The following is a 26,635-nucleotide window of genomic DNA, read 5'->3' as shown; positions in this document are numbered from 1 at the left end:
TCCTCCATCCATGGGATTTTCCAAGCAAGAGTACTGGAGTGGGGTGCCATTGCCTTCTCCGTGATATTTACTATATATATGCAAATTACCATTAATAATAAACACTTTGCCATCACTGACTTATTTACAGTTCTTAGCATCATTCTGGAGCATTTGTTTACCATTATTTTGAAATGAAAGTAATGCAGAATCTACACTGATAGAAGGAGTACTTGGTTACAGTAACCAAATGGGTATTATATAACTATTTTAAACACTTTGGCAGTGAATTTGTTCATAGGAAATGAAAGAACATGTGAAATAGAATACCTTTCTCTTCCCCATCTTTCTCTTCGTTTATTTATAGATATAGTTTTCACTTTCTCAGATATGCTTTTAGAATAAATACCCAGCACTCTTTGACATTAAGTTTAAGACTTTCATTACAGAATCTGTAACATATGTTGGAAGGAAAAGCTTGTTTACATAATAACACATGTATGTGTGTGTATTTTAATATTTTAATTAAAGGCTTCCCTCATATTGATCCACAGATTAAGTATAAAGGAAAATCTAAAAGGGGAAAATACAGAGATGCATAGGGGACATATAATATCAAGGAATATTAGTATTCATGATCATAAAGCAGGTGAATGGAAACTAACTGCAAAAAGACAGATCAACTGTCTAATCAACTGCTTAGTCAGTGCTTGCTAGCAACATATTGGCTATTCTAAGATCAAATGTGAAAGGAAATGTACTCTCACGGGTGGGTTTGAGCCATCTGGACAATCACTGATGTGCCCTCAGCACACTGGTAAATTATGATTAAAGCTGGTTCTATAAATAGAGAGGGACAGAGAATAAGGGTGAGTGAGAAAAGAGAAACAGGAAAACACTCACCTCCTGTTAGTTATATAACAAAGATATTTGACTGAGCATTTGGTTCCAGTCTGCAGTTGTGTAAAGGAAAGGAAAAGAAATTAAGAGATTCTGGCATGTAGATCATTCCATCATATTAGCTGAACTATAAATTTAATATGAAATGATTGTTGCTAAGCTATGACACTCACTGTGGGCTGCAGGAAGGAATTGGTAAAACTGTGAGGGATTTTCAGGGCAAAGACAATGAACTTGGACAGGAGGAGGAGAAAGAGAACAGAGTGTCAGCCCTCTTCTGTGTAAATTGTGTTGAATTTTCAAACACACACACAATAACAGCAGGAACATTTCTAAAATGAACAAAAAGACACCTTCTTATGATAGACTGGCTTACTCCTTGATGAGCCATGAAATTCTATATTAAAAATGAATAAAAGTCAAGATACTAAATTAGATTCTTTGCAGCAGAGTTTTGTTTCTCAGACAGGCCTTCCTTTTACCAATTACCAGATTCCTCCAGGTGGGATAATATTTTTCAAAACACTTATTTCAAGAAAAAGAAAATATAAAATACAAAACTCAGGCTGTAACCTTGATAAGAAGCACCTTAACAAGAACATGTCTCCAACCATGCATGACTCTCTCCTTGTTTTACCTTTCAAACCAGACTCACTATTCAGCTATCTCTGTGGGACATAACCTCTAGCACAAAAAAAATACCTGTAATACTCACTTGTTAATCAGCCACCCAGTACAATTGCATCACGATTATGGTGGTGGCAAATTCTCTGCTTTTGGGAGGAGATCAGAAAAGCAAAATAAACAGACCACAAAACTAGAATAGATACAATCTTTGAGCCATATGGACATTCATAACTATGGTTAGTAAAAAGAATAAGGACTATTATGACTTGGTAGTAATAGAAGTTGTTGTTGTTTATTTGCTCAGTCATGTCTGACTTTTTGCAACCCCATGGACTGCAGCACGCCAGGCTTCCCTGTCCTTCACCATCTCCAAGAGCTTGCTCTATCTCATGTCCATCGAATCAGTGACGCCATCCAACCATCTCATCCTCTGTTGCCCCCTTCTCCTCCTGCCCTCAATCTTCCCCAGCATCAGGGTCTTTTCTAATGAATCAGTTCTTTGCATCAGGTGGCCAAAGTATTGGAGTTTCAGCTTCAACATCAGTCCTTCCAATGAACACTCAGAACTGATTTCCTTTATGATGGACCAATCGGATCTCCTTGCAGTCCAAGGAACTCTCAAGAGTCTTCTCCAACACCACAGTTCAAAAGCATCAATTCTTCAGTGCTCAGCTTTCTTTATAGTCCAACTCTTACATCCATACATGACCACTGGAAAAACCATAGCCTTGACTAGATAGACCTTTGTTGGCAAAGTAATGTCTCTGCTTTTTAATATGCTGTCTAGGTTGGTCATAACTTTTCTTCCAAGGACCAAGCGTCTTTTAATTTCATGGCTGCAGTCTCCATCTGCAGTGATTTTGGAGCTCAAGAAAATAGTCTGTTCCTGTTTCCATTGTTTCCCCATCTATTTGCCATAGATGAGACTAGACAGAAGTAATTCTCATTAATTGAGTCTACATAGTAAGCAACTGAACCTCATGCTTTGCATACACTCTATTCTTTGACATAGGTAGGTATTGTCATGTGGGATTTATGGATGAAGTAACAGGTTCAGAGAAGCAACATGGCTAAGGACTCTTGGCCAATAAATTCTGTGACTGGAATTCAAATTTAACCAATTCCAGTCTTGAATCTTTGCCTTTATATAATATTACGTCCTCTTTGAATCTTGTAGATTGCTTACAATGAGAAAGTAGATTATGTTAAATAAACCTAATTATGTTTATAAATAAAGTAAAAAATAAAATTTTAAAGCCTAATTGCAAACCTAATGCTTGATGTTAATTTTTCATTTTACTGTTCCTGAAGCATTTTCACAAAACTAATATTTTATATTAATATATCATTTAACAGTGTCTGCAGCATTTTCACTGACCCTAGATTATTTGATCTTTATAATATCCCAATGATATGGGCAAAGCCATTATTACTACAGGTGAAGAAGCTATAATTCAGAGAGATGAGTGAACTTGCAAACTGAGAGTTTGATGCAGGTCTTAAGGTTGCCATTCCCTTATGTATCCCCATTCTTCTGGGGTCCTGGGTAGTATATAGTGCAGGCTACTGATATCGATTCCCTCATGGATGAGTTTTACTATGAATTCCCTAAGTAGCACCACTAAGTAGGTGGTGTCTAGAGGGTCCATTTCATTATGCTTCCATTAGAGTTTAAACAACCCAATATTACTCAAATTTCAACCTATATAGCAAGATAAATGATAGTGATTTAAATTATTGCTAATCAGTTCAGTTCAGTCGCTCAGTCATGTCCGACTCTTTGCGACCCCATGAATTGCAGCACGCCAGGCCTCCCTGCCCAGCACCAACTCCCGGAGTTCACTCAGACTCACGTCCATCGAGTCAGTGATGCCATCCAGCCATCTCATCCTCTGTCGTCCCCTTCTCCTCCTGCCCCCAATCCCTCCCAGCATCAGAGTCTTTTCCAATGAGTCAACTTTTCACATGAGGTGGCCAAAGTACAGCTTTAGCATCATTCCTTCCAAAGAAATCCCAGGGCTGATCTCCTTCAGAATGGACTGGTTGGATTTCCTTGCAGTCCAAGGGACTCTCAAGAGTCTTCTCCAACACCACAGTTCAAAAGCATCAATTCTTCGGTGCTCAGCTTTCTTCACAGTCCAACTCTCACATCCATACATGACCACAGGAAAAACCATAGCCTTGACTAGATGGACCTTTGTTGGCAAAGTAATGTCTCTGCTTTTCAATATGCTATCTTATTACTAATTGCTGACATCTGGAAAGTGTCACCTGAAAAGCATGAATGCTTTATCTCCAATAAGCACAGAGTCACTTGAGAGTGAACCAACAACTACTCTAATAATTTCAAACATCTTCAGAATTAGTTAGTGCGTCCTTGTTATGAAAGAGATTTCTCCAACATAACCTTATTAATTATCTCAACAATGGGGTAAATTCTACTTGAGCTGGTAAAAACCCACCACTTGGCTTATTGTAGACACTCAGTAGTAAATAGATGAATAAATTAATGAATATACGATAATAGTAGCCAGATCCATTGATATCACTTGCTATACCATTTTTAGGGGTTTTGACATTTTCTTATGGACTAATTTTCTCTAATTTTGATCTAATCTGAAGTCAGTACATTAACGGTGCTATTGGTATACGTGTACATGCGGAATATGTCAGCGAAGTAAATGAGAGGTATAAGCATTCATATTTATGAGAATATTGTTTACGTGTAAAATTGTGTGTGACACAAATGAACTACCATAATATTGCTGTTGTCTTAGTCCCTGTGTCATGTCTGACTCTTTTGTGACCCCATGGACAGTATCCCGCCAGGCTCCTCTAACCATGGGATTTTCCAGGCAGGAATACTGAAGTGGGTTGTCATTTCCTTCTCCAGGAGATCTTCCCAACCCAGGAATTGGACCCATGTCTCTGGAATTGCTGGCAGATTCTATACCACAGATTCACCTGGGAAGCCCACCAAAATGTAACAATCCAAAAAACTTGAGGATGTATTCACCTAGAAATTCCTTTACTTGAAGATAGTGAAGAAGCATAAAAACATTTACTTGTGTGAACATTTACAAAGTGATGTCACAATATATTTTTTTCATGACCCAACATTTCTAAGAATTAAGAACACGTTCTCCCAATAACATTTGCAAATAGAAGTGAAGTGGACTGGGGAGGGGATAGGCATCAGAAATGTGCTCAAACAGGTTGTACCAGTGATTCTGATGTGCTCATCTTCCCTGACTTCTCTCACTGAGAATTAGTTGTCAATATCTCACTGTACTTAAAATTATAGATGTATTAATGGGAAATTTTGCCTCATTAAGTTCTGGCCTGGGATGATCCATTACAATTTTATAACAATGATGTTAGTAATTATCATACATTTTGAAATATTTGCATACATGCATTATATGTGCTAAAATTCCACTTGTATCTTTGCTGTTCAGTTGCTAAGTCTCGTCTGACTCTTTGCAACCCCATGGACTGCAGCACACCAGGCTTCCCAGTCCTTCATTATCTCCCAGAGTTTGCTCAAACTCATGTCCATTTTAATTTCCAACTAATAAACTTGTATTAGTTGGAAATTAAAACCCACGTGGAAATGAATCCCAGTCATTTCACTTACAACTGTATAATCTTGGGGAAGTAACTGAACCTCTCTGATTCTCAGTTTCTAGTATACTTCCATAGCCTACATGCTTCTTGAGAATATTCAATTAGAAAACAGATTGGAATTTCTGGTATGATAACTGACATACAGTACTTGCTCAATAAAATGCTCAATAAATACTTTCTCTTTCTCACATCTTGGTCAGTTCTCCAGTTAATTTTAGTAACGCTTACCTACTGGGCTGTTTCAGTTGTTATATTTCTACATATTTTAAAAACTGGACATGAAGTAGGAGTTTCTGAATGGAGCTAGGCCACAGCTCCAATATTCTAATGGTAACAAGAGCTTCCAGGGAACAATGTTATTCACTGGACTTGGGCACAGAAGGTCTCAAGGTAGCCATTGTCAAGAGCAAGATCAGAGAAGTCAATGCTCCCAGGCCAAAGCTAGGTCTACCCTGTCCACTCTTATTGCCATCTTTTCCGTATTTTCCTAATCTTTGCCTTTATTATTGTTTCTTTTCTCAAATATTCTGTCTGAAAACAAGCACGATTTCAGTCCAAGACGTTTTTCTTCCCTTGGTTATGTTTTTGAATTATGAAACACATGCTGTTTTGACCATTTCCATGTTCAGTTGTTGCTGTTCAACCACTTGGGATATGAGAACACACTTGTGAAGAAGTGAATTTACTTTTCCTTTAGTGGGGAAGAATAAGGAACTTAATTCCTTTGCTAACCCAGAAGAAGGAAACACACGTCAGGATCAACTTTTCAGAATTTTGTTCTATATCCTTGCTCTGAGTCAAGCATTACTTTTAAAATGGAACTCATTTCTTGGTGCTTCCCTGGAACCCATGTCTACTCCTCAATCTTCAAACAACAGGTCATTGGAAAATTGCTCCTATTGTGTCATCTTGGATTTCTCTTTAACCTCAGAATGCAGCTTTTGTGCTTGTTTATCCAATTTTCTATTTCTTCTTTTCCCTATGCCAAAAGAAGTGGCATGGTCTGATAGATGTCCAATTTAAGGCACAAGTATAGAAAAAATGGATTCAAGTTCAGTTGGTTGTTGAGATAGGGAGGTGTTACTGATGTGCTCATTTTTTTTTTCATCTGTATAGTGGAGATAGTAATTTTAATATAATTTCCCCCTTTAATGTTCCAGATACTCCTTGTGGATGGTGCTTAGAACACTCCAGGTTCATGGTGATTGGCTTTCAGATACCTCCCAGTGCCACTTAGTGACAGCCCTAGGGACTTGGAGGGATTGCAGTGGCTATTTCCTCCTGGCTCTTCATCCAATGAGATCTCTGGGGCTAATCTGACAACCATCCTTATCAACAATACAGGTTTATGGTATAATATTGGATGTGGAGCACTTCAAAAGGTAAAGTAGGCATTTAGTTGTTTGGATGATATTAAGATTTGGTATTCTGAAGGACAGAGGAAAAAATAAAATTTTTCATTGCTAGTATTTTTATTATAGAGTGGTAATAACTATTTCAAGATTGTTCTAGGTGCCCAACTGATTAAGGAAACAACCAGTTATAACCTGTTAATAAAAACTCAAACCCAGTAGAAGCCAACTTTCTCTGATCTTAAAATGATCTCTTTCTTAGTACTTTGGTTTGAATCGTACTCCCTTGTGATGAGAAAAATCCTCATCTTCATTTTGCTTTGTAAGTATTTTCTACCCTTTCCTGTGCCTATCACCATATCACTTTTAAAATCAGCTTAGCAGAGCAACCGACCGTGACCTTTCCAATTGAAACCAAACATCTTCCTTTTCATCAACAGGAGGTTTCGCTTTCAGCATGAAATTACCCAAGGTGATTTATTTACCAGTTTTAACATCTTAAAATAGACTCACCCCAACCCACCTAACTGACAAGTTCCTGGATAATAAAGAAAAGGCTCATTTCAGAATAAACTGCAAATCTGAGCTGAATTTGTTTGCAGAATTTCAATTGGTTCACATCAGTTCCCTCACTTTACAACAAATTCCAAGTCCATGGTCAGAAAATAGGTGAGTCTCAGTCATCTAGAAGAGAACCTTAATAAAACAGGAGCCCACAGCCTGGCATTCCACTCAGCAGTGCAGTGAAAACACAGGCAATAAGCTGGATTTGGAATTGTCTTTCTGGGAATATCTGTATGTTGCAGAAGACTCGTTCTTTCTGCAGTGTCTTCTGCGCTCTCCTGTGAGACAGCAGTAGAAAAGCAGGCCTCACTCTGCTCCTGTTCTTTAATCACTTGTGCAGCAACACGGGACAATATTATTGTATCATCCAGCCAGCTGACAAGAAGAGATTAAACATTATTTCAACAGCCATACATTAAAGCTCCAAATTAGTCCACGGAACTAGGGTGACCTCCAATGAACCTTTGCTATATGACTCAGAAGCGAGATGCAGCCAGGTTAGGGCCAAGATGGATTTTGAGAAAAGGCAAATTTGGACTTTCTGCCTCACTGAATTCAGTAGAGGCTGCTGACCCAGAGCTATTCCACACAAAGAGAGAAATTAGCAGGAGAGTCTCTGAAAGCAAGGTTACTAAAAGGACTCAAAGAAAATTTATTTTCAAGGAAAAGAATGATGGCTCATCATGTTTTAAAATCCTAATGGTCACCACAGGTCTCCCCTGAATACCACATCTCTGTTGAGCACTTATTGTGTGCCAGAGTTGGAACCCAAGGCAGAAGGGCAGCCTGGAAGTTTCTTTTGTCCTTTGTTCTTCCACATGGCAGATCCAGTTTCTGTACTTTCAGTTCAAGTCTGCCAATTTGCATTAGCACATCATCCGCCTGGTTACCAAGAAAATGTGCCTGAAGAAAAAAAATCAGAGCGTGTTCATGGTCATTAGGCTGGGAGCAGGAGCATGAATCAGCAGTTTTGAACTGCATAGCTGGGGGAGGAACAGGCCTGGGAGCCAGAAGAGCTTGTGGGTAGACTCGCCACTGCCTGGCAAGCTCTGCCAAGTCCACTGTGCCCTGGCTACAGAAGGGGCTGGGGAGATGCAGGACACAAGCTCCTCATTTCCATGCATCTGCATCTTCCTAGTCCTGGGTGGCTCAGATGGTATAAAGAATCCACCTATGATGCAGTAGACTCAGGTTCGATCCCTGGGTTGGGAAGATCTCCTGGAGAAGGAAATGGCAACCCACTCCAGTATTATTGCCTGCAGAATCCCATGGGCAGAGGAGCCTGGCAATACAGTCCATGGAGTCACAAAGAGTTGGACATGACTGAATGACTAAGCAGAGTCCTTTAACAAGGACCAGCTGTAAGACCAAGACACACATTTGACAGTATTCATTATATATGGATCTTTTACTTTTAAAAGAAACCAAAAAAAGTGTGAAAATTAATTTATCCTGATTTGCTTGTACATTTGGTATTATTGATATATGAAAGCAACACTAGTAGTGTTACAAATGCATGAGATGCAAACATGATTTTAAACTCCTGTAATGCTGGCACTAACATAAATAATGGACAGTCTACCTTTTTCTCTCCTAAAACAACCGGTAAGTCTTCATTTCTTAGATGGAGACATGAAGGCAAGGCAAGTGGCTTTTAGATCTAAAATGAGGAATGTCGTGTGAATGTAAACCAGGTCTTGAATCCAGATCTCTGGATTTTTTAGAGCTTTTTTGCTGTACTACAACTAACAAGGCTATCAGTCTAAAACTCTCTCTACCCTTGCCAGCACTTTGGGCTAAGGCTTTGAGCCAAAGCATTGCATTTCATGGGGAGTCTGTGATCAGGGGAAAATGATCAGTTGACTGATCAATCATGAACTCCTTGGAGAACTTCATCGCACAGACTGCTTTCTAAGGAGTCAGAGAGTTGAAAGCAGTTGCTTCCAGGACTAGCATCTAAAGGAGAGGTGAGGACTAGAGCAGAAATGGGATGATGTTTAGGAGGTGACTTTCATGGGCAGCATGTGGATGCAGAATACTCACAGGAGGGATGGTAAGGGAGCGGGGGTGAGCAACGCTTAGGCCAGACCCCACTCTCTTTGAGGTTCTGCCCAGGCGATCCTTCACTCCCTGGTTTGTTTGCGGTACCATCTTTCTGTGCCTCACCCAGGTGATTCTTTAATGCTCACAACTCCATGCTGATGGGATTATTTTGATGGCTCTATATGCAAAGAATGTTTCTATTAATGATATACTGGTGATTTTTCAAATGCTTTGAGTATAAATTTCTTTCTGCATTGGGTCCCTTAGAGCAGTGAGAGATTTTATTTATTTTCAAGTCAAGTGACCACATTATGAGTCTCCTCTCAGGATGAGCACAAGCCATTAATGTGCACCGCTAGCAAAATATACATTGAAAACTGCCCTCAATATATTTATTTTTTATTTTAAAAATTAACATTTTTGTATACTTCAACAGAATTATCAGACTATCTTCTCATGATAGAACAGCTCTGTTGGGAAGCCAGACTTCATATGGATAAAGAAAGAGATAAAATATTGTGAAGATAAATCACATGCACTTTTATGTTGGCTCTAGCAGCAAAACAACTTTATAAAATGTAGTTATAAATAACTGAAAATTTTCTTGAAGATGTCAAAGTATAAATAAAAGTCATCTAGAGGGGAAAAAATTGCTGAGTTGTGTGCGTTAATTGATTCATAAACTAGAAGTTAAAACAAATATTTATTTAGATGCTTATTTGTTTATAAAATGTTTTGTCAGAAATAATTTAATAGGAATGGTAGCTGCTTTTACTCAAATCCAATTTAAAATGTAAAGTCTGGGGTACCACAATGTAGGATTTGTCACTGTAAAGACTTGGGGACCAGTCGTTATAGCACCATTTAATCAAAATTTACTCCTAAGCACATATGTATGCTTGGCCACTTCTGCTGGGTGGGGCACAAATGTGAAGTCAGATTGTGCTGTTACTGTTTCTCATCCATTAGAACTCCTCTCTCAGGGCACTCCAGCTAAGAAGGTACAGACATATCTATCAGTTTTGAAGGAGGTCTAAATGTATCCTAAGCTAAAGCAAGGACTACTTGAATATGAAGTCATGTGACTCGAGCAATGACTTGAGCAATAAGTAGGTTTCTACTTGGGAATATTTGGTGTCCTTATCTATAGAGCAGAAATATTAATAATATCAACCTCATAGGGTAAGAGTAAGGGTAGAATGTCAGCATGGGTGTGAAAACCCTTTATATGAAGAATGTAGAATACTGTGCAAATGTCGGCTAGCTTTACTAACTAGAGGATAAAGAGCTTATCGTGATGCTGGTGGACTGCTGTCCTCTGATGGGAGTACCATAGTTGTACAAACATGAGAGATTTCCCAACACAAAAGTCGGTCTAAACATATTCAATGGATGTGCATGATCTTCACATACCTATCTGTGGAACTATAGGAAAATTAATTTGTTTATGGAGTGGTAAATGAAAATAATAAATAACTGGGTACTGTTCACTATCTTCCATAAATTGGCTGTGTAATCTTATGTAGGTCACTTAACCTAATTTAGAGGCCTTGTTTTTCTTATTTATAAAACATAAGATTTGAATTAGAGTACAGAACATTTTTTAAAACCATGAAACTGAAGGAATTATGAAGAGTTGACCTACAGATCAGAAGATAGCTCATTGAATATAGTTTAGAGCCTTTATAATAGTCAGGAGAAAACAGCTCAATCTGCTTTAATTTCTCAAAAAAAATCATGGTTTCCAAAAAAGGAATATGACTTCTCAAGAGGAGATAAAAAAGTAGAAGATGGACACTGCAGTCTGCAATGCAGTCCGTAGAGAGGACATACAATTTACCTAAGGAGGCATATGTTTTATTCAAATGGTCCCTTTTAGAACCAAAAACACTTATGCTTGTGAAGACAAGGAGGACAAAGTGATCTAGAATTTATCTTCGAGAAAGAGCTTAGTGCTTGAAATGGAAATGGAATGGAATGGAATGCCCAGTTGGATAGAATTTAAATGTTAAAAAATAAAGTGTGATTTAATGTCAAGAATGATATGGGCCATATTGCTCCTAATTCTGTTGACTGAATTCAGCTTCTCCCCTTAGACGTCTCCTGGCTCTCGGCTGTAGGTGAACATGTGGGAAGACTCAGAGGCTGGAAGGAGCCTATCAACCTACAGGGACATGGAGATGTGGGAAGAGCAGTGATGAACCATCTGGTTATGAGACACTTGGAGACGAAGAATTAGAGACAAAGATGTCAAGTTGAAAGGACCCCTGGGAGTATTCACCATGGACAGCAGAAGAGGTTGTCCACACAGGACTAGACAACCATCTTCATCTTCATTCTCTGGATAATTGGGAAAATATAATATATTATTCTGTGCTGGTCAAATTTTTGTTTTTGGTTTCTCAGTGGAGGGAGGAATAATAAAAGGTAGGAGAGAAAAAGTTGTAAATCATTTAGGAAGAAGGCAGAGGCTCTAGAAATAGTCTTTGTGGAAAGAATATCATATGATATGTTTACAAGAAGGTAAATTTTGTTGCAAGGGAAATGAGGAACAAATCAATATAAGGTAAAGGAGGTGCCAAATCATAGGAAAGAGGAGAGACAGAAACATTTTTTTGAACTTGTCAAAACAACTCATTATTTCACTCTCTGTGCCAAGGTCTTAAGAGTCTCTATGTTTATTTCTGTTTGCTCCTCAGACCACTGTAACTATTTGGTTTCAACATTCACTTCCCCCTACAGACAGATATTACTTTATTTCTAAAATACTTATCATCCATACTGTGAAGATTATAACTGGACATACTTTCCTATAAGTAACTGTCTTTGATTTTTCCAACCATGGTTAAAATATTAATTTTTTTCTAACATTGACTTTGAGATTTTCTCCAAATTCTTGGATATCACGTGCATAGGCAGGGTATGGCACATTTCACAGCAAATGCATTTGCTGCAGGAATGATCAAGAGTTAAAAGAGAAATCACACACAAAGGCCGACATAGGAACAAATGTCCAACTTGCTTTACTTGAGAAGTACACTGCTGTAAGTGGATGGTATTCTTCTATACAAGTGTAAATGGGGAAGGTACTTCATCATCAGGCAGCCTCCTGTTCTAGCAAGTCTGCCTCCAAAGATAGCTCCAAATGCACATAAAGGACTCAGGCTCTGTAAGTCAGAGAGAATGTCAGGAAAAAGAGAGATCAGTCGATATCTCAGATAGTTGGTGCCGAGAGGATGGAAGTAAAAATTGAGAGGAACAATCTATAGCCAGAAGTGGATTTAGAAGAACATTAGTAAGGAAGTAAACACTGAAAATTCAGAGTGTAAATGCCCAAGAGGGAGCCATCTTGACAGAAATGGTGTCATAAAGGGTAAGTGAGAAAGGTCATTTCTTTACATTTTATCCTGGCATTACTGCATTTTCTTTGCAGATTGTTCTTTTTAAATTTTTTTAAATTATAAAAGTATGATAACACATTTTCAGGAGACTTGGAAAATACAGAACAAAGTTACATATAGTTCCACTATATGTTAAAATTATTTTTTAAATAGATAAATTAAGATTTTTAGTTGGAGTTCCAATATCAAACTCTCAAAAATTAACAGAATGAATATACAGAAAAGTAGAAGGATGTAGTAGACTTCAAAAGCACCATGAACCAATTCAACATAATTAAGATTTATCCAATTTTCACACAACAGTAGAATACAAATTTTATTCAAAATCTGATAGACTATAAACTAGGAGACACTGAAAACATATCAGGGACATAAAACAAGAATTTGCAGATTGTTTTGAAGGAGCTAAATTATATATCTTAACATCAAATGGTAATCAGTTAATAATACTCATGTCCTCTTGTGCATAGACTGAAGTTACTTGTGCTTAAACAGACTAGTCTGCAGGACATGGTATTTTTCCAAGTATCCTCAGCTTCCTAAAAGAAACATTTTAAAACAAATAATGATTTTAGTTCACAGAATACTAAATTCGATAAAGAAGCTTGCGCTTTTATCTCATTCATTAAAGAAATTTTATTTTCCCCTTGTGTGGTTTCCAGTCCCTCCAAGGAACCTAGGGATCTAAGAGCCTCCAAGAAAATACTACTTTTAAAGCAGAGTTGATTTACAATGTTATCTTCATTTCTGCTGTACAGCAAAGTGATTAAAGCTATACGTATATATACATTCTTTTTTGATATTCTTTTCTATTATGGTTTATTATTTATAACAGGATATTGAATATAGTTCCCTGGGCTATACAGTGCACCTTGTTGTTATTGACTCTATACACAGTCATTTGCATCTGCTAATCCTGAACTCCCAATACTCCCTGCTTTATTGACTACGCCAAAGACTCTGACTGTGTGGATCACAACCAACTGTGGAAAATTCTTAAAGAGATGGGTATAACAGACTACCTTACTTGCCTCCTGAGAAATGTGTATGCAGTTCAAGAAACAACAGTTAAAACTGGACATGGAACAACAGACTGGTTCCAAATCAGGAAAGGAGTACATCAAGGCCATATATTGTCACCCTGCTTATTTAACTTATATGCAGAGTACATCATGTGAAATGCTGGTATGGATGAAGTGCAAGCAGGAATCAAGATTGCTGGGAGAAATATCAGTAACCTCAGATATGCAGATGACACCACCCTTATGGTAGAAAGTGAAGAGGAACTATGGAGCCTCTTGATGAAAGTAAAACAGAGTGAAAAAGCTGGCTTAAAACTCAGCATTCAAAAAACTAAGTTAATGACATCCAGTCCCATCACATCATGGCAAATAGATGGGGAAACAATGGAAACAGTGAGAGACTTTACTTTTTTGGGCTCCAAAATTACTGCAGCTGGTGACTGCAGCCATGGAATTCAAAGACACTTGCTCCTTGGAAGAAAAGCTATGACCAACCTAGACAGCATATTAAGAGGCAGAGACATTACTTTGCCAACTATGGTCCATCTAGTCAAAGCTATGGTTTTTACAGTAGTCATGTATGGATGTGAGAGTTGGACTATAAAGAAAGCTGAGCGCCAAAGAAAGGATGCTTTTGAACTGTGGTGCTGGAGAAGACTCTTGAGAGTCCTTTGGACTGCAAGGAGATCAAACAAGTCAGTCCTAAAGGAAATCAGTCCTGAATATTCATTGGAAGGACTGATGTTGAAGCTGAAGCTCCAATCCTTCAGCCACCTGATGCAAAGAAGTAACTTACTTGGAAAGACCCTGATGCTGGGAAAGGTTGAAGGCAGGAGGAGAAGGAGATGACAGAGGATTAGATGGTTGAATGACATCACCGACTGGATGGACGTGAGTTTAAGCAAGCTCTGGGACTTGGTGATGGACAGGGAAACCTGGCATGCTGCAGTCCATGGAGTCACAAAGAGTTGGACACGACTGAGCAACTGAACTGAACTGAATTCCTAACTCCCAATTCATCCCTCCCACACCCTTCCTTCTTGGCAACCACAAGTCTGTTCTCTGTACCTGTGAGTCTGTTTCATAGATAAGTTCATTTGTGTCATAGTTTTGATTCCACATATAAGTGATATTATACTGTATTTGTCTTTTTCTTTCTGACTAACTTAATATGATAATCTCTAGGTGCTGCAAATATGGCTGCAAATGGCATTATTTCATTGTTTTTTAATGGCTGAGTAGTATTCCATTGTGTGTGTGTGTGTGTGTGTGTGTGTGTACTTACATGGTGGCTCAGTGGCAAAGAATCTACTTGTCAATGCAAGAGGCATGGGTTTGATCCTTAAGTCAGAAAGATCCCCTGAATAAGGGAATGGCTACCCACTCCAGTATTCTTGCCTGGATGATCCCATGGACAGAGGAGCCTGGTGGGCTATAGTCCATGGGGTTGCAAAAGAGATGGACATGAATTAGCAACTAAACAACAATAACCACATCTTCTTTATCCATTTATCTATCGATGAACATTAACATTGCTTCCTTGTCTTGGCTACTGTAAATAGTGCTTCTATGAACTAAGGATGCATGTATGTTTTTGAATTATAGTTTTGTCTAGATCTATGCCCAAGAGTAGGATTACTAGATTATATCCAACTCCTGTTTAGTTTTTTGAGGAACCTCCATACTGTTTTCCATAGTGGCTGCAGCAATCTACATTCCCACCAACAGTTTAGGGGGGTTCCCTTTTCTCCACATCAGCATTTGTTATTTGTAAACTTTTAAATGATGGCCATTTTGACCAGTATGAGGTGGTAGGTACCTCATTGTAGTTTTGATTTATATAAGAAAATGTTACATTTTAAGAGACCTTTCCCTGTAGACCTTAGACATATAGCTGGTTTATATATAATTCATACTATATTTGTAATAAAAATGTAATTGAGTTTTAGCTATATTTGAAAGATGAGCATTAAGTAACATTCTCCCTAGGGAACCTCGGCAGAGGAATACTCCATTACTCTGGATGAGATTCAGAACCTGATGCAGATTTATGCTAACGCTCCAAATGATTGGGCTGATTGCTATTTGACTGACTGGTTATATCTAGTAGGTGCATGCTAAGTTGCTTCAGTCGTGTCCAACTCTTTGTGACCCTATGGACTAAAGCCTGCCAGGCTCCTCTGTCCATGGGATTCTCCAGGCAAGAATACTGAAGTGGCTTGTTGTTTGCACCTCTAGGGGATCTTCCCAACCCAGGGATTGAACCTAAGTCTCTTGTGTCTCCTGCATTGGCAGGTGGGTTCTTTACCACTAGCCACCCTAGGGGAAGCCCTATATCTAGTATAATTGGAATATACTGCACTGGTCCCAAAAGAAAGGGAACCCAATATTATAATTTCAGGGCAGCCTAAGGCAACAGGGCACACATGCAATGCCTTCCCACTCTTAACACCACCGAATTCCAGTGCAGAAGTGCCTTCCATTCTCCAGACAGATAAAAGCGGACTCGACTTTCTTGGGGACTTAAGTGTCCAAAAATTCCACTCTCCTTTCTCAACTGAAAACATGAGGAGAAAGATGAGAAAACTGGAACAACGTACACTTTTGCTTGGCTAAGCAACTTCCTTTCAGAAGGCTCAGAGGCAGTATTAATATTTGTGTTTTACCAGTCCTTTTAAGTCTGAATCTCTATGTGAAGGGTCAACTGTTTAGAGAAGAAAAAAAATCTGTTCTAGTTCATTCACTTCAGTTCAGTTCAGTCGCTCAGTCGTGGCGACTCTTTGCGATCCCATGAACCGCAGCATGCCAGGCCTCCCTGTCCATCACCTATTCCCGGAGTCCACACAAACCCATGTCCATTGAGCTGGTGATGCCATCCAACCATCTCATCCTAGTTTGTCCCCTTCTCCTCCTGCCCTCAATCTTTCCCAACATCAGAGTCTTTTGAAATGAGTCAGCTCTTCGCATCAGGTGGCCAAAGTACCGGAGTTTCAGCTTCAGCATCAGTCCTTCCAATGAACACCCAGGACTGATCTCCCTTAGGATGGACTGGTTGGATCTCCTTGCAGTCCAAGGGACTCTAAAGAGTCTTCTCCAACACCACAGTTCAAAAGCATCAATTCTTTGGCGCTCAGCTATCTTTATAGTCCAACTCTCACATCCATACATGACCACTGGAAAAACCATAGCCTTGAGTAGATGGACCTTTGTTGGCAAAGTAATGCCTCTGCTTTTGAATATGCTATCTAGGTTGGTCATAACTTTCCTTCCAAGGAGTAAGCGTCTTTTAATTTCATGGCTGCAATCACCATCTGCAGTGATTTTGGAGCCCAGGAAAATGAAGTCAGCCACAGTTCCCACTGTGTCCCCATCTATTTGCCATGAAGTGATGAGACCAGATGCCATGATCTTAGTTTTCTGAATGTTGAGCTTTAAGCCAACTTTTTTACTCTCCTCTTTCACTTTCATCAAGAGGCTCTTTAGTTCCTCTTCCCTTTCTGCCATAACGGAGGTGTCATCTGGATATCTGAGGTTATTGATATTTCTCCCGGCAATCTTGATTCCAGCTTGTGCTTCTTCCAGCCCCATGTTTCTCATGATGTACTCTGCATATAAGTTAAATAAGCAGAGAGACAATATACAGCCTTGACGTACTCCTTTTCCTATTTGGAACCAGTCCGTTGTTCCATGTTCAGTTCTTTTTTTTTTTTTTTTTTGAACTTTAATCTCTTTTTTTTTTTAAATTTTATTTTATTTTTAAACTTTACATAACTGTATTAGTTTTGCCAAATATCAAAATGAATCCACCACAGGTATACATGTGTTCCCCATCCTGAACCCTCCTCCCTCCTCCCTCCCCATTCCATCCCTCTGGGTCGTCCCAGTGCACCAGCCCCAAGCATCCAGTATCGTGCATCGAACCTGGACTGGCAACTCGTTTCATACATGATATTTTACAAGTTTCAATGCCATTCTCCCAAATCTTCCCACCCTCTCCCTCTCTCACAGAGTCCATAAGACTGTTCTATACATCAGTGTCTCTTTTGCTGTCTCGTACACAGGGTTATTGTTACCATCTTTCTAAATTCCATATATATGCATTAGTATACTGTATTGGTGTTTTTCTTTCTGGCTTACTTCACTCTGTATAATAGGCTCCAGTTTCATCCACCTCATTAGAACTGATTCAAATGTATTCTTTTTAATGGCTGAATAATACTCCATTGTGTATATGTACCACAGCTTGCTTATCCATTCATCTGCTGATGGACATCTAGGTTGCTTCCATGTCCTGGCTATTATAAACAGTGCTGCGATGAACATTGGGGTACACGTGTCTCTTTCCCTTCTGGTTTCCTCAGTGTGTATGCCCAGCAGTGGGATTGCTGGATCAGAAGGCAGGTCTATTTCCAGTTTTTTAAGGAATCTCCACACTGTTCTCCATAGTGGCTGTACTAGTTTGCATTCCCACCAACAGTGTAAGAGGGTTCCCTTTTCTCCACACCCTCTCCAGCATTTATTACTTGTAGACTTTTGGATCGCAGCCATTCTGACTGGTGTGAAATGGTACCTCATAGTGGTTTTGATTTGCATTTCTCTGATAATGAGTGATGTTGAGCATCTTTTCATGTGTTTGTTAGCCATCTGTATGTCTTCTTTGGAGAAATGTCTATTTAGTTCTTTGGCCCATTTTTTGATTGGGTCATTTATTTTTCTGGAGTTGAGCTGTAGGAGTTGCTTGTATAGTCTCGAGATTAGTTGTTTGTCAGTTGCTTCATTTGCTATTATCTTCTCCCATTCTGAAGGCTGTCTTTTCACCTTGCTAATAGTTTCCTTTGATGTGCAGAAGCTTTTAAGGTTAATTAGGTCCCATTTGTTTATTTTTGCTTTTATTTCCAATATTCTGGGAGGTGGGTCATAGAGGATCCTGCTGTGATGTATGTCAGAGAGTGTTTTGCCTATGTTCTCCTCTAGGAGTTTTATAGTTTCTGGTCTTACGTTGAGATCTTTAATCCATTTTGAGTTTATTTTTGTGTATGGTGCTAGAAAGTGTTCTAGTTTCATTCTTTTACAAGTGGTTGACCAGATTTCCCAGCACCACTTGTTAAAGAGATTGTCTTTAATCCATTGTATATTCTTGCCTCCTTTGTCAAAGATAAGGTGTCCATATGTGCGTGGATTTATCTCTGGGCTTTCTATTTTGTTCCATTGATCTATATTTCTGTCTTTGTGCCACTACCATACTGTCTTGATAACTGTGGCTTTGTAGTAGAGCCTGAAGTCAGGCAGGTTGAGTCCTCCAGTTCCATTCTTCTTTCTCAAGATAGCTTTGGCTATTCGAGGTTTTTTGTATTTCCATACAAATTGTGAAATTATTTGTTCTAGCTCTGTGAAGAATGCTGTTGGTAGCTTGATAGGGATTGCATTGAATCTATAGATTGCTTTGGGTAGTATACTCATTTTCACTATATTGATTCTTCCAATCCATGAACATGGTATATTTCTCCATCTGTTAGTGTCCTCTTTGATTTCTTTCACCAGTGTTTTATAGTTTTCTATATATAGGTCTTTAGTTTCTTTAGGTAAATATATTCCTAAGTATTTTATTCTTTCCGTTGCAATGGTGAATGGAATGGTTTCCTTAATTTCTCTTTCTGTTTTCTCATTATTAGTGTATAGGAATGCAAGGGATTTCTGTGTGTTGATTTTATATCCTGCAACTTTACTATAGTCATTGATTAGTTCTAGTAATTTTCTGGTGGAGTCTTTAGGGTTTTCTATGTAGAGGATCATGTCATCTGCAAACAGTGAGAGCTTTACTTCTTCTTTTCCAATTTGGATTCCTTTTATTTCTTTTTCTGTTCTGATTGCTGTGGCCAAAACTTCCAAAGCTATGTTGAATAGTAATGGTGAAAGTGGGCACCCTTGTCTTGTTCCTGACTTTAGGGGAAATGCTTTCAATTTTTCACCATTGAGGATAATGTTTGCTGTGGGTTTGTCATATATAGCTTTTATTATGTTGAGGTATGTTCCTTCTATTCCTGCTTTCTGGAGAGTTTTTATCATAAAGGGGTGTTGAATTTTGTCAAAGGCTTTCTCTGCATCTATTGAGATAATCATATGGTTTTTGTTTTTCAGTTTGTTAATGTGGTGTATTACATTGATTGATTTGCGGATATTGAAGAATCCTTGCATCCCTGGGAAAAAGCCCACTTGGTCATGGTGTATGATCTTTTTAATGTGTTGTTGGATTCTGATTGCTAGAATTTTGTTAAGGATTTTTGCATCTATGTTCATCAGTGATATTGGCCTGTAGTTTTCTTTTTTTGTGGGATCTTTGTCAGGTTTTGGTATTAGGGTGATGGTGGCCTCATAGAATGAGTTTGGAAGTTTACCATCTTCCGAAATTTTCTGGAAGAGTTTGAGCAGGATAGGTGTTAGCTCTTCTCTAAATTTTTGGTAGAATTCAGCTGTGAAGCCGTCTGGACCTGGGCTTTTGTTTGCTGGAAGATTTTTGATTACAGTTTCAATTTCCGTGCTTGTGATGGGTCTGTTAAGATTTTCTATTTCTTCCTGGTCGAGTTTTGGAAAGTTGTACTTTTCTAAGAATTTGTCCATTTCTTCCACGTTGTCCATTTTATTGGCATATAATTGTTGATAGTAGTCTCTTATGATCCTTTGTATTTCTGTGTTGTCTGTTGTGATCTTCAGTTCTAACTGTTGCTTCCTGACCTGCATACAGGTTTCTCAAGAGGCAGGTCCAGTGGTCTGGTATTCCCATCTCTTTCAGAATTTTCCACAGTTTATTGTGGAAAGGCTTTGTCATAGTCAATAGCTCTGGCATAGTCAATAAAGCAGAAATAGATGTTTTTCTGGAACTCTCTTGCTTTTTCAGTGATCCAGTGGATGTTGGCAATTTGATCTCTGGTTCCTCTGCTTTTTCTAAAACCAGCTTGAACATCTGGAAGTTTATGGTTCATGTATTGCTGAAGCCTGGCTTGGAGAATTTTAAGCATTACTTTACTAGCATGTGAGATGAGTGCAATTGTGTGGTAGTTTGAGCATTCTTTGGTGTTGCCTTTCTTTGGGATTGGAATGAAAACTGACTTTTTCCATTCCTGTGGCCACTGCTGAGTTTTCCAAATGTGGTGACATATTGAGTGCAGTACTTTCACAGCATCATCTTTCAGGATTTCAAATAGCTCCACTGGAATTCCATGACCTCCACTAGCTTTGTTCGTAGTGATGCTTTCTAAGGCCCACTTGACTTCACATTCCAGGATGTCTGGCTCTAGGTCAGTGATCACACCATCGTGATTATCTGGGTCATGAAGATCTTTTTTGTACAGTTCTTTTGTGTATTCTTGCCACCTCTTCTTAATATCTTCTGCTTCTGTTAGGTCCCTACCATTTCTGTCCTTTATCGAGCCCATCTTTGCATGAAATGTTCCCTTGGTATAACCAATAGACAAGGAAATATTACTGATTTTACAGGGAAAATAGATCTGCTGCTTGAACAGAAATTTGAACATGCCATCTGCATTGAAATGCCAAAAACGTTCCATTTCACTATCCCAAAGCTCTCCTGTTTATTCTTCAAAGTATTTGTTGATTGAACTAATGGTAAATTCTAAAAACAAAAATCTTGTTTTCCCATCACCTTTAGTGCCTGATTGAGGGCAATTACCTCATGTTTGACTCAATTCATCTTTCACTATGGAATTCCACGCGTGTGTTGTGAAATCTCCTAAGGTTATCAACAGAGTCCAACTTTACAAGATGCTTCCTTGTCTTAACAATGAGAGGAAAACAATCTTTGCTAGGCATTTAACTCTATTTTTATGATGCATTTCTTTCAAAGATACTTCAAGTGGAAATCAAGCACTTTGTAAAATTATCTTGAAAAAAATATTTGTTCTTGGCCTTGGGAGATAATGTTGAAGGGAAAGTATGACGTGGGAAAACCGGGGGGAGAATAGATAGGAAATGTAAAGATACAAAAAGATGGCATCCTTGAGTCTCCATCCGTGCCTGTATTCACCAAGCCACCTTAAATAATCGCACAGTCTAAGGAAAACGAGTAGCTTAGTATGCAAAGGCAACTTTAAGACAATTCTCCCAACTCCCCTTCCAAGCATGTTACTGCTCTAGAGTCCATACTAAGTAGGAATAATTGTAATTTGTAGCTTTCTCATCTTCTTTTCTGTGTTGTTATCAAGTCATGATAAATCTTGAATTAAAGCAATTTACAAGTGAATAATATTAATAAAGATCACATTAGCAATAACATTGGTTAAGCAAAGAGTCGGACACGGCTGAGCGACTGAACTGAGCTGAACTGAACTGAACTGAAGCACTTTTTTATGCACTTGCTATATTAAGTGCTTTATTAAGCACTCACCATAGGCCCGTCTCCGTTAAGTAATTTTCGTGCTTTATTTCACTTGTTACTCATGGCTACACTGTGTGAAGTAGGAACAATTATTTTTTCCCATCTTAATAATTGAGAAAACTAAATCTCTGAGAACATAAATGACTTGCTGAAAGTTACCTAGTGAGGGGCAGACCTGAGAGGTTAGCACAGCCAGGCCAACAGCAAAAACCAAGACACCAGGAGATATTGCCAAGACAGTGAAGAGGTGTTTGAATTTTCAGTCTGTTCACACATGCAGTTTGATGGCTATTGTGAATCAAAATAGGAACATAGCTTGGCTTGTGCAGGGAAGAAAAATGTTTATTCTGTTTTCTAGGATGTAGGCTGGTGACAGAAAGTAGACTCTAGAGAACAGAAGCACTTGGTTTCAAATAAACTGTCTGCATTAAATATTCAGCTTTCCTGCAGTTTAATGCGAGTACAGAACCAACAGAATGGGCCAGTTGGCAAGGGCTCAGGCCTGGTGTGAACAAATCTCTGCATTGACCCTTTTGACAGACTAACACATTATCAACTAGTCAGACCTAGGAGGGGGCCCAGGGACCCATAGTTTCTTGGGGGCATTGGTGCTGCCTCCCTAGTGAGGCATGATGTCTGTCAGACCTGGGCTCTGGGTGGGTATATATTGATGTTGGTGAAGTTCACACAGCTAATTTTCTGTACCATCAGCCAAATGCAAGAAAAATGTGGGCTCTTGGACACTATGAGCTCACTACCTATGCTCTTGCATGAGGGGTAGGTGTGTTTATTTCCCCTCTGATACCTGGACAAGCACCCAGGTCCAGGCCTCTGGCTAAGGAAGCAGGAGGCAGAGGGAAATTGCCAAAGGACTGGCTCCAGCAAATGGTTCCTACTAGCAGCTATTTGATCATCACAAACATAAAGAGGAGGGGAAAGAGCCAAATTCATTTTGCAACTGGAGTTCTTTGGGTGTTCAGTTTCTTTGTAATATACTGTTAATGTGATTAAAATGGAGGCATTCAGACTTAAATGGTTGTTGGAATAAATTAGAGACATCAAAATTGGCAGAGTTTAGGTTCTGAAGAACTCCATTCTGTTAGCTCTCCCTGAAATTTAATCACTCTAATATCAAGCTATTTTTCTTCGTGTTGTGAAATTTGGCAGCAAGCAAAATCAACAGGGTCACAGCTTTGAAGAGGAATTCGTTGCAACTTGGCAGGAGAATGATGGAGATTCTAATGTCTAAGAATGCTTCTTTCAAAGGACCTAGGAGAAAGTCACTATTAATTATTTAGATTACTGCAGGGAGTATGGAAAAGGTTTGTGTGTGTAAGTTTGTGTGTGTGTTCTTGTGTGTACATGCATGTAAGTACAGTCAACAGACACTGAAGTCAATTTGGTGAAAATGATTTTTTATGTAATTCTGCTCTCTTTAAACACTTTTCCGCTGGCCTTTCAAAAAGAAGCAGAAGCAAAAATTCAAATAGAAAAATACCGTTAAACATACATGTGACAGAGAAAACATGCAGGGAATGAGAACGGGAGAGATGCTTTTGTATTTCTATACACACATGCACGTATGCATGATGACATTTCAGTTGCCCACACAGCAGGTGTAAAGAAACTTGATCAAGTTGAGTGAGCCATATCTTGATGGTTTGTCATGTCTCAAGCATTTCTGGGTGGCTCAGAAGCAAAATACTTGAAGAAGGCAAATTCAAAGGCTTTTCTGAATGGTCTTTATACCTCAGACTTCCAGATTCTTTATCTTGGTTTGTGTCTACATCCTCAACTCATTAAATCTAGTGCAGAAGGGCTGGAATACAGATAATTGACACTGGCTAATGAACTAATTGGAGAAGAAAATGGCAACCCACTCCAGTGTTCCTGCCTGGAGAATCCCATGGACGGAGAAGCCCGGTAGGCTGCAGTCCATGGGGTTGCACAGAGTCGGACACGACTGAAGCGACTTAGCAGCAGCAGCAGCAGCAATGAACTAATAGGAGTTTGTAGGCTAGTTATTTCCCAAAGAACCCTTCACTTCTTCTTCCAAACATACATACACACATACACGAATACACACACACATATGCACTCAGAACTATCTGCTGTTCTATATGTGTGTGTCCACCAGATTAGAAATGGCATTTCTTTTCAGGGTATTTTAAAGATTTCCCTGCAGGTTATCCAAACAGTAGCTTTGGAAGAAAAAAAAAAAAAAAACCCTCATAAATGACCACATTCAGATTGTCTTTTGAATGATGCCCTTGCTAACCATGAAAATAAGCTCTCTCCAGCATGCCTGGGGCAGTACTAAAAAAGAATCAGGCAGTGGCCTTAATGAAAATCCAGTTTTAGGACTAGGAGAAACTTAATATACTGTGTCTTCTCTCTGAGGTCATGGCTCTATTCTCAAGGAGGTTAGAGCAAATAACATTTAAGGGTGAAAAACATCACATGTAAAATATGCACTGGACAGAGAGCTTAAATTACATTACTCCTAGATGTGCAAGGAAAGAAAACAGAGACTTTAGTCCTATGGTATGTCAATTTGGGGCTTATGCACAATCAGCCAAAAGGCAGAGTGGGCTATGGGTCTGGGGATCAAGTTCTTCCCATTTTAGGCTTTGATTCTATCTAGTTTGGATTTTCCCAAGTAGCACAGTGGTAAAGAATCTGCCTGTCAATGCAGGAGACGCAAAAAACATGGGTTTGATCCCTGGGTTGGGAAGATCCCCAGAGTTGAAAATGGCAACCCACTCCAGCATTCTTGCCTGGAATGTTCCATGGACAGAGGAGCCTCGTGGGCTACTCTAGTTTGTGACCTCAGACAAGTCATCTCCCCTATTCAGGATTCTTATCTGTAAAAGCAGGATGAACATATTGATCTCCATACCATTGTGACTGAAAAGCATGAAGAAGATTCTTAGACATCAAAGTATTTTGAAATTAACAAAGTACTTTACAAATGGAACCCATGATGTTAGGATTTACACAGAGGAAAACTAATGCATGTAAATATTAATAGAAAGGAAAGACCTTCCTCCCAGTGAGGGAGAGGCTCCTGAAAAGGTGGAAGGGACTGACTGCCATTATTTAAGGCCTGTGGCATGAGACTGTGTAATAAGTACCTTTCCCATTTCTGTCTCCCAAGTGGCCACTTGGTTTGAGGGCCTACAAGGTCAGTTTGAGTTGAATTTCCAGTCTGCTGATTTGTGTTGATGTCATGGTTGCTGAGAAACTTGTATTTTCCCCCAGAGATGATTTGATATGCTTTTCTATAGATTCCGAATTCCTGATCTTTCCCCCGCACTTAGTGCTAATGTAATGAAAACAGAATTATTTCCTAATGATCCAAAGTCCTAGTTAATTCTCCAGCTGACTGTAATTGTGATTCTCTGACCTCAAAATCCACAGTGAAGTCTGTCAATGGTGAAGCATTCTAACTGGAGCCCAAGACTGCAGTGGGAAGTGGGAGAAATTCAAGTGAAAAGGATCTTCTTTTAATTCATATTATTACCCACCAACAAAGGAAAGGAGAGTCCTCTTGGGCCTCAGATGCTAATGGGAGCAAGGTTAGTGAACCTCTGTGTTTTTATTTTATTTTTTTTTTCTAAAAAGTTACCAGCTTTTCAAATTACAAGCCTGCTCAGTCCCCTAACAACCTAGATAGTAGTCTTTCTATAAATAGCTTATATCATTACATTCCTGTTTATTCTCTGTCTAAATGGTTTTGTGCTTCATCCTTACCTTCTGTTCATAAATTCCTAGGCTCAAAGCCAGCTTTGTGTTTTTATCCTTTGGCATAAGCAGGGTATAGAGTGGAAATGAAGAGGATGAAAGCAGTGATTCCCTCTCTATACCCACCAACAAGTGCCCTATCCCCATGGCCCCAAGGGGCCACAATAAATGAAACTTTGGTTAAGGATGCGAATGAGCTAGGTAAATTATAGAACCTTAGATAAATATACACATATATGTATATATGAGTATTCATTTGCATGTGTGTATATATACATATATTCATGCATATATGTGCATATGTACATTCATATATGTTCATTCATATTCTTTAACTAAGAATATGTCAAAAACTTAGTAAAAGGTAAGGAAGACAATGAGTGCCATCTCGTGGAAATACTAACCACTACATTTCCCCAATTGTCTCTACAACAAACATTTTTTAAAATGCCAAACCAATGTTCCTGGGAGTAAAGATTTTCTTCCTATCTTTCCAAGTTGTTCATCCAAATTATAATATGTCTGCTACATACACAGTGTCACGGTCCAATGTGCCAGGATACACCTTAGGGAATGAGCCATGCTCGTGGCGATGGGTGCAGTGATGGCTCGGGAGAAAGTGCCTTCATTACTCGCTCCAGCTCAGGTATAAGTCTTAAAAGTCAGGCTATTAAGTGGCAAAGATGACAGCTCTAGGACTCACAGTGTTCTATACATGACATGGTCTTGTGACCAGTTGATGTTGATGGAGCCAACTTTTTCCGCTCTGTGAAAGTGAAAAGTGAAAGTGAAAGTTGCTCAGTCGTGTCAGACTCTTTGAGATCCCATGAACAATACAGTCGATGTTTCTCCAGGCCAGAATACTGGAGTGGGTAGCCTTTCATTTCTCCAGGAGATCTTCCCAACCCAGGGATCGAACCCAGGTCTCCTGCATTGCAGGCAGATTCTTTACCAGCTGAGCCACAAGGGAAGCCCAAGAATACT

At 39.0% G+C, this 26,635-nt stretch overlaps 2 long non-coding RNA genes across 2 annotated transcripts in view; both read left to right on the top strand.

The window, feature by feature from the left end:
- The window catches only part of LOC129620123 (uncharacterized), a 139,119-nt gene extending 134,606 nt beyond the window's left edge, over nt 1–4,513 (top strand). Inside the window, exon 4 of the long non-coding RNA XR_008698393.1 lies at nt 4,400–4,513. This is a non-coding gene — a long non-coding RNA (uncharacterized LOC129620123). The remainder of the gene's footprint in view (nt 1–4,399) is intronic.
- Nucleotides 1–25,479, top strand: part of LOC129620121 (uncharacterized) — a 255,079-nt gene extending 229,600 nt beyond the window's left edge. Inside the window, exon 5 of the long non-coding RNA XR_008698391.1 lies at nt 25,328–25,479. This is a non-coding gene — a long non-coding RNA (uncharacterized LOC129620121). The remainder of the gene's footprint in view (nt 1–25,327) is intronic.
- Nucleotides 25,480–26,635: the final 1,156 nt, after the last annotated feature.

This window comes from Bubalus kerabau, chromosome 9 (genome assembly GCF_029407905.1).
Source record: "Bubalus kerabau isolate K-KA32 ecotype Philippines breed swamp buffalo chromosome 9, PCC_UOA_SB_1v2, whole genome shotgun sequence".
NCBI classification, from domain to species: Eukaryota; Metazoa; Chordata; class Mammalia; order Artiodactyla; family Bovidae; genus Bubalus; species Bubalus kerabau.
The sequence above is the reverse complement of the archived record's forward strand: the minus strand, read 5'-3'. Positions and strand labels throughout refer to the sequence as shown.